General features: G+C 33.0%; 1 long non-coding RNA gene across 1 annotated transcript; it reads left to right on the forward strand.

Moving 5' to 3' along the window:
- The first annotated feature begins 832 nt into the window (after positions 1–832).
- Positions 833–5,986, forward strand: LOC108893259 (uncharacterized). The gene is made up of 5 exons (XR_001962631.2): positions 833–1,010; positions 2,193–2,256; positions 4,335–4,407; positions 4,658–4,696; positions 5,069–5,986. It is a non-coding gene; the product is annotated as an uncharacterized LOC108893259 (long non-coding RNA).
- The last annotated feature ends 4,012 nt before the right edge of the window (positions 5,987–9,998 follow it).

Genomic DNA, 9,998 nt, shown 5'->3' on the forward strand with positions numbered 1-9,998 from the left:
TCTATTCATGTACCATCCAAATGGCTGTCATTTGAACTACATTAACCTTAAAACTGTAAAAAGGTAAAATAGTAAAATATCCCTTTTCAGTTAGGGTGGGATAATTATGGTGCTGCAAAACAAGAACGGGTTTATAATTAATATTTGTACAGACAAACACATTACACAAAACAACATGGACTGGGCAGTGAGTTCTTAGAGCCACACATCAGTATAACCTGGTGAAATAATTGCTAAATGGCACCCACCCTGTCAATCTCATGTAGCTGTAGTAATTTGTACTGCAATTATTTATTACCATGAAACAATAAAAACATCTCCCGTAACAGGAGAGCGAAAAAATTAAAACCTTGGGTGACCTCTTCTGTGAGAGAGAGTATGAATCAGGGCCAGTTCTAGGCAAACATATATGAGGGGCCAGTCAGAAATGTGAAGGGAGCATCATTGGTACACATCATGCTACAGCAGCAATTTTCTGGGGGAGTATAAAAAGAGGCTGACCTATAAAAAGAGCAGACCCCCCGACCACGATAAGGTGGCTGTCCCTCAGGGAGAACACTGAAAAATAAAGATGAAAAATAAAATAACATATAATCCAGATTTTAACAGTTAACACCATAACATACAGTGGACGCCAGGTCTTATAAATTTCTATGGCTTCTCTTCATCTTAACAGTGGATGTATTTAAAAACCAATCAGAGGCTGTTGTTAGGGTAGAATCGGCCGGCCAGTCAGCGTTTTACTGGCAATGTTAGCTGGCGTATATCGTCATCATAGACACTGACCGCGACGCGTCTTCTCATTGGTCATGACCTTTTGGGAGGAGCAGAGAGGCGGAGGGAGGAAGTCGGAAAACAGATTTAAACGGAGTTTGAAACCTTGCTTCTGTTTGCCAGTACTATGAGAAAATGTCGTTATCAAAGAGGTCTGGATGCTAAAACAAACTCTGGACCCGCTTTTCTGTCGAACACGAGTGAGACTGGATGCTGAACACACCTGCGGCGTGAAGGTAAGGCAAACAGTTAGCGGCTAGCGTTAGCATTAATGTTATCAGAGACCGCTGGCATTAGCAGCAAGCGTTAGCATCAGCATTACCTTGTAATGATATTGTTTATTCTACCATCAGTCGCTTATGCCGCGTTGGTGTTTGTGTTTCTGTGACTGAGGCGTCCCTGACTTGAATTGTGGACACCTAACATGGACTGATGATGGCTCTTGGTAATCTGTTTGTTTTCACTTTACCGACATTTTGCGTCTCTTTGTCATGTAGTGTTCCATCCTGGTCATTTTAACTCAGTCTATGGTGGTTTATCATGTTGTTGTCATCGGTTTGCAGCCATTTGTGGTCATTTTAATATTACTTCTGCCTGACTGTTTTACACCTGGGTGTTAGCATTAGCATTTATAGCGAGTGTTAGCACTAGTGTCGAGCGTTAGCATTAGCCTTATCTTTAAATGATGGCTCTTCTGTTTTGTCGCCGTTTTTATTTGCGTGGGTTAAAGTGTTTTGTGCTCCAGCTTGGCCATTTCAAGTCAGTTTACGGCTGATCATGTCCGTGTCTGTGTCTATCTGTGGTGGTAATGCATCGTTTTGTGTCTCTAGCTGGCTGTTCTGCATCTATTTATGGTCAGCTTCTTTGTGGTTGTTTGGCATGGTAGTGTGTCTTTGTAGTTTTGTGTCTATTCCTGGCCATATAACGTTTCTTTGTGGCCATTTTGTATTTCAGTGTAGCAGTTAAGCATGATCGTTTTAAGTTCTTTGCCTCTTTATCGTTTGTGTGTCTTTGTAGCTTTGTGGTAGTAATCTGTCCATAGTCATCCGTTGATCCCCTGTTGTGTATATTATTGATTAGAAATTTGTTTTCTGGTGACTTGAGAGTTTATTGAGTTCGGTTTTGAGTTAAATATAGGCTTGAAAACTAGATTTGAACTCCTCTGCAAGTTGCTGAAATTACTGTTAGAAATTATTATTAAAAACTATTCTAAAATTTGCTTTTCTCTCTGAGATTAATAAAGCCATATTCTAGTGACATAATTAATTTAGTCACCTCAAAACTCAAAGTGTGATTGTCAAGGTTCTGGTGTTTAGTTTTCACTGTTGTATTCTTCTACACTGTTCAGATTTTGGAGGTGGACTATTCTTTATTAATGAGGTTATTTGTTTTTCAAGTGTTGCACTTGTGTTTTCCAGGTTTACTTGTTCAGCTGCTGCAGCCTGGACAGAAACACCAGCTCTCACCTCACAAACCAAACAGGTATGTGACCTAACAATTTACCCAGTCTGAAAAAATGTGTTGATGAGCTGAATTATTAATTTTATTATATTTACAGCGTTATTGTTTAAATCCTTGGTATTTAATGAGTTTAGCATTGAATATAATAGCTGATTAATCGTGTCTGTAAGAAAATAGTACATTTAAAAACTCAAAATAGCTGTCAGTTAATTTTCTGCCTGTGGACTGAAGTATAATTAAGAATACCTAAGTTTAAAATCCTGCTTTCAAAAATGTACTTAAGTGAAAGTTTTTATTATGCAGTTCACAGTAATATACAGTGCTGTGAGAGTATTTGCCCCCTTACAGATTTCTTCCATTTTTGCTTTTTTGGTCACACTTACAGGTTTCAGATCATCAAACAAATTTTAATATCAGGCAAAGATGAGTAAATACAGATAGTAAATGAATAAATACAAAATGCAGTTTTTAAATGATGATTTCATTTATTAAAGGAAAAAAAACTATGCAAACCAACCTGGCCCTATGTGAAAAAGTAATTGCCCCCTAAACCTAATAACTGGTTGTGCCACCCTTGGAGGCAACAACTGCAATCAAGCGTTTGTGATGACTGGCAATGAGTCTTTCATATCACTCTGGAGGAATTGTGGCCCACTCTTTGCAGAATTGTTTTAATTCAGCCACATTGAAGGGTTTTGAGCATGAACAGCCTGTTTAAGATCGTGCCGCAGCATCTCAGTCAGATTTAAGTCCAGACATTGACTAGGCCACTCCATATTTTCTCAAAAGTCTTGAGGATCATCAAGATGTTTTTTGGCAAATGTGAGACGGGCCTTTGTGTTCTTTTTGGTCAGCAGTGGTTTTTGCCCAGTCTCTTTCTTATTGTTGAATCATGAATACTGACCTTAACTGAGGCAAGTGAGGCCTGCAGTGTTTTAGATGTTCTGTGTTCTTTTGTGACCTCCTGTATGAGTAGTCGATGTGATCTTGGAGCAGTGTTGGTATGCCAGCCACTCCTGGGAAGGTTCACCACTGTTCCATGTTTTGTCCATTTGTGGATAATGGCTCTCAATGTGGTTTGCTGGAGTCCCAAAGCGTTAGAAATGGCTTTGTAACCCTTTCCAGACTGATGTCAGTGACTTTGTTTCTCATCTGTTGTTGAATTTCTTTAGATCAGGGCATGATGTGTTGCTTTTTGAGACCTTTTAGCCTACTTCATGCTGTCAGACAGGTTCTATTTAAGTGACTTCATGATTCTACAGCTTTTTTCCCCCTTAATAAATGAAATCATCATTTAAAAACTGCATTTTGTATTTACCCAGATTATCTTTGGTCAGATTTTAAAATTAGTTTGATGATCTGAAACATGTGACACAAAAGCAAAAACAGAAGAAATCTGTAAGGGGGCAAATACTTTTTCACAGCACTGTATATAGTGGAAACACTACAGACATAACTTGCAATTTTGGTTCAGTTTTGGTTAATCGTTCAGCCCTAGTGAAAAGTTTGTATTACTGTTTTTTGTACTTAGTTTATTTGTATTTAAAGTATTGTGATATAGATATGTATCCTAAAAATTCCCCCAGTCTGAAAAAAAATGTATTGATTAATTGAATTATTTATGTCAACAATAGCTTTCAGTCTTTTGATTCAGTGTTACTGTTTAAATTTTAGATCAAATTTCAATATTTAATGAATTAAGTATTGAATATAAAAATAACCGATCAACCATGTCTAGAAAATAACAGTGGCAGTTATAATTTCCTTAAAAATATTACATTAAAAAATTATAGTAAAAATATTTCTCAATTTTCTGCTTATGGACTAATTAATTGTAGTTCTCCTCACCAACAAAACCAACAAACACTAAATTTTATATCTTTTGGATTTTTATTGTTACATATCAGTCAAAGTAGCATTAAAAATATATATTTACTTCAGTTTGATTGTACATTATCAGAAATTCAGGACAAAATGTTTTTTTATTTATGAATCTTAATGTGTCTTTAGTAATGTACTTACTCTGACACTGTTGATAAGGAACAGGTAATAGTATATTGATAATTTTCCTTTGCATATTTCTCTTTTATTTCCTTCAGGTGTCACCACTTGGTCCTCGATTGCAGAGTCCTCATACAACAAAGCAGTTCCTTGAGACAGAGAGGCCTCTAGGTAAGGTCATTTAGAAGCAGCATTAACTGAAGAGGAGCCTGAATTGTCTGAGTAGATCATTATTTACAGTTTAAAAAAAAAAAAGTAACTTAACTCATTAAAAAAGTTGATTGACATACAGTGGTTCAGGTTTCTGTGAAGTTCTAGAAAAATAATGACCTGTACTGCCTCATTAGACGTAGTCATTGTGACTTAATTTCATGTATTTTGAAAAAAGCCTGGTTTTAAATAATTGTTCTGTGTTTTTCAGGTGAATTCAAAGAAACAACTGGATTCACTAAAGGTGAAGGTAGGAAAATATGTTTATTTCTTCTAAAACAGATCAGGAAACAAAACAATCCTGAAACTCCACATTAACAATTAACTTCTTAAAATGTCAGTATAATTAGGGGAAAAACAACAGTTTAACCATCTCTCAAATTTTAGAGATAAATATAACCATATAATAAAAGCTGTAATTAACATAATAGTTGCTATAACTAAAGAAATATTTAGTAGTAGATGAAATACCATGTAATAGTAGATGTAATAATAGAAAGTGTGTTTATATAAAGAGTCAGGACTACTTCAGACAGGGACACAGACAAGAAAGAACAGTTTAGAATAGGAGTTTTGATTTATTAATCATTTTCTGTGATTAACATGTGTTCTGTCTCTGCAGGAGGAGGAGCAGAAGGCAACGGCAGCTGACGTTCTGGACCTGAAGTGAACAAAAGAAAACAAGAGTTATGCCGTTAATTAGATAGAAGACCTCCAGCATCTTGCTGCAAAACCCTTTCCTGTAGCCAGCGTTTCTCCTGTTGTTCTAGTGGAGACATTTATCACATTCAGCCACAGACTCATCCCACCACGTTGCACCACAGAGCGCCACAGGAAATCATTCCTGCCGGTGGCCATCAACCTATTCAACTCTTCTCTCTGAGAATCAATCTGTCAATTGATTGATCCCTGGACACTTTTCTTCACCCATGTGTAATAACCAGTTAACTATGCAGTACAAATGTAAATAGCACATCAACACTAAATATGTACATATTTTGTTACGGATATATTTTTTATTGTATATGTGAATTGGAGCACTGCCACTCAATGATTTCCCTCAAGGGATAAATAAAGTATTTCTGACCTGATTCAGACTTTAGCACCCACTTGTCTAATATCAACACATAATGTAGCTATGAGCACATCTTCCAACCAACACATTTCTATTAAACATCGTTAAGAACATTTAACTGCTTACGATACAATTATCTTTTGTAATTATATCATAAGAAGTTAAATGTTCTTAAAGATGTTTAATACAGACATGTAAAACAAAGTGTCTCTTAGTGGTTAAATATCTGGAACAAAATCACTAAAACTTTCTTAGTGTCTCCAGTTTCACACTAATAAAATAAAAGTTGTTTTATTTAGCAAAAATGCCAAATATCTATTTGCAGCTGCTAAATTTTATATGCATCATGTAAAGGTCTTATTTTTGCAATCATAAAAAAATGCTAATTAAAACTGATTAAGCACCTTCACTGTAGTGATGTTTGTCCCACACAAGCAGTTTGAATCAAACTAACGCCGATCTGCAAGTGACAAACATCAGCAACATGTAAATCATCAAAATAAACACTGGCTTACTGTACTGTGACATGTTTATCATTTACAACTATGACTTTTTTTTTATAATGTACTGTACTGCTTAATAATACTACAACAAAGTTTTTTTATCACATATTTGCTAAATAATATCTCTTTGTAGCTGCTACATTATATATGCCTCGTTCATAGGTTGTGTTCTCATTTTTTTGGCACCTTTACATTTACAGGTAATGAGGTTTGTTCCAGACAACAGGTTTTAAACTGTCAAACTGCATCTGAGATAATGACAGGCAGACTGAAAAGAATACACTGACACTGACCTTCTGTAGATCTTCACGTCTATCTCTCCTGTGATGCGCTGGTTTGATTTGAGTCCTGAGAGAAAAAAATAATCACAAATAAACATCAGCAATATGTAAACCATCAAAATAAGCACTGGCTTATTATACTATGACATTTTTTGACGCTATGCTATACTATGACATTTACTATGACAGTTTAGTCACATTTTTGACCACACACTATACTATGACATTTTAGTCACGTTTTTGTGAACACACCATATTATGACATTTTTTGACACCATACTATACTACAACATTTTAACAAAACTTTTGACCACATACTATGCTATGACATTTTAGTCACTTTTTTTTTACACCATACTATGACATTTTGTTTGACATTTTAATCACATTTTTGACGCCATACTATGACATTTTAGTCACATTGTTGACCACACACTATACTATGACATTTTTTGACGCCATACTATACTATGACATTTTAGTCACATTTTTTGACGCCATACTATACTATGACATTTTAGTCACATTTTTTGATGCTATACTATACTATACTATGACATTTTTATGACATTTTTTGACACCATAGTATATTTTTTGATGCCATACTATACTGTGACATTTTTGAAGTCTTAGTATACTATGATATTTTTAATGCCATACTATGACATTTTAGTCACATTTTTGACCACACACTATACTATGACATTTTTTGACACCATATTATACTATGACATTTTAGCCACATTTTTTGACATCAGTATATTTTTGACGCCATACTATACTATGAGATTTTAGTCACATTTTTGATGCCTTACTATATTTTTTGACGCCATAATATACTATGACATTTTAGTCACATTTTTATGAACACACCATATTATGACATTTTTTGACACCATACTATACTATGACATTTTGTTTGACATTTTAATCACATTTTTGACGCCATACTATACTATGACATTTTTATGACATTTCTGAAGTCATACATTTTTATTACATTTTAGTCACATTTTTTTACACCATACTATACTACAACATTTTAACGAAACTTTTGACCACATACTATACTATGACATTGTTGAAGTCGTACTATGACATTTTTCTGACATTTTTAAACACATACTATACTATGACATTTTTTGACACCACACTGTATTATGACATTTTAGTCACATTTTTGATGCCTTACTATATTTTTTGACGCCGTACTATACTATGACATTTTTGAAGTCATACTATACTATGACATTTTTATGACATTTTTGAAATCATACTATACTATGACATTTTTTGATGCCATACTATACTATGACATTTTAGTCACATTTTTGATGCCTTACTATATTTTTTGACGCCATACTATACTATGACATTTTTTGACACCACACTGTATTATGACATTTTAGTCACATTTTTGATGCCTTACTATATTTTTTGACGCCGTACTATACTATGACATTTTTGATGCCATACTATACTATGACATTTTAGTCACATTTTTGATGCCTTACTATATTTTTTGACGCCATACTATACTATGACATTTTAGTCACATTTTTGACCACATACTATACTATGACATTTTAGTCACTTTTTCTTTACACCATACTATGACATTTTGTTTGACATTTTAATCACATTTTTGACGCCATACTATGACATTTTAGTCACATTGTTGACCACACACTATACTATGACATTTTTTGACGCCATACTATACTATGACATTTTAGTCACATTTTTTGACGCCATACTATACTATGACATTTTAGTCACATTTTTTGATGCTATACTATACTATACTATGACATTTTTATGACATTTTTTGACACCATAGTATATTTTTTGATGCCATACTATACTGTGACATTTTTATGACATTTTTGAAGTCTTAGTATACTATGATATTTTTAATGCCATACTATACTATGACATTTTAGTCACATTTTTGACCACACACTACACTATGACATTTTTTAATACCATACTATACTATGACATTTTAGCCACATTTTTTGACATCATAGTATATTTTTGACGCCATACTATACTATGAGATTTTAGTCACATTTTTGATGCCTTACTATATTTTTTGACGCCATAATATACTATGACATTTTAGTCACAATTTTTGAAGTCATACTATACTATGACATTTTTATGACATTTTTGAAATCATACTATACTATGACATTTTTTGATGCCATACTATACTATGACATTTTAGTCACATTTTTGACCACATACTATACTGTGACATTTTTTTATGCCATACTATACTATGACATTTTAGTCACTTTTTTTTTTACACCATACTATGACATTTTGTTTGACATTTTAATCACATTTTTGACGCCATACTATGACATTTTAGTCACATTTTTGACCACACACTATACTATGACATTTTTTGACGCCATACTATACTATGACATTTTAGTCACATTTTTTGATGCTATACTATACTATACTATGACATTTTTATGACATTTTTTGACACCATAGTATATTTTTTGATGCCATACTATACTGTGACATTTTTATGACATTTTTGAAGTCTTAGTATACTATGATATTTTTAATGCCATACTATACTATGACATTTTAGTCACATTTTTGACCACACACTACACTATGACATTTTTTAATACCATACTATACTATGACATTTTAGCCACATTTTTTGAGATCGTAGTATATTTTTGACGCCATACTATACTATGAGATTTTAGTCACATTTTTGATGCCTTACTATATTTTTTGACGCCATAATATACTATGACATTTTAGTCACAATTTTTGAAGTCATACTATACTATGACATTTTTATGACATTTTTTGACACCATAGTATATTTTTTGATGCCATACTATACTGTGACATTTTTGAAGTCTTAGTATACTATGACATTTTTTAATGCCATACTATACTATGACATTTTAGCCACATTTTTTGACATCATAGTATATTTTTGACGACATACTATACTATGAGATTTTAGTCACGTTTTTGACCACACGCTATACTATGACATTTTTTAATGCCATACTATACTATGACATTTTAGTCACATTTTTGACCACACACTATACTATGACATTTTTTGACACCATATTATACTATGACATTTTAGTCACATTTTTTGACATCAGTATATTTTTGACGCCATACTATACTATGACATTTTAGTCACATTTTTATGAACACACCATATTATGACATTTTTTGACACCATACTATACTATGACATTTTGTTTGACATTTTAATCACATTTTTGACGCCATACTATACTATGACATTTTTATGACATTTCTGAAGTCATACATTTTTATTACATTTTAGTCACATTTTTTTACACCATACTATACTACAACATTTTAACAAAACTTTTGACCACATACTATACTATGACATTGTTGAAGTCGTACTATGACATTTTTCTGACATTTTTAAACACATACTATACTATGACATTTTTTGACACCACACTGTATTATGACATTTTAGTCACATTTTTGATGCCTTACTATATTTTTTGACGCCGTACTATACTATGACATTTTTGAAGTCATACTATACTATGACATTTTTATGACATTTTTGACCACATACTATACTGTGACATTTTTTTATGCCATACTATACTATGACATTTTAGTCACTTTTTTTTTTTACACCATACTATGACA

This window comes from Lates calcarifer, linkage group LG20 (assembly GCF_001640805.2).
Source record: "Lates calcarifer isolate ASB-BC8 linkage group LG20, TLL_Latcal_v3, whole genome shotgun sequence".
In the NCBI taxonomy this organism is placed as follows: domain Eukaryota; kingdom Metazoa; phylum Chordata; class Actinopteri; family Centropomidae; genus Lates; species Lates calcarifer.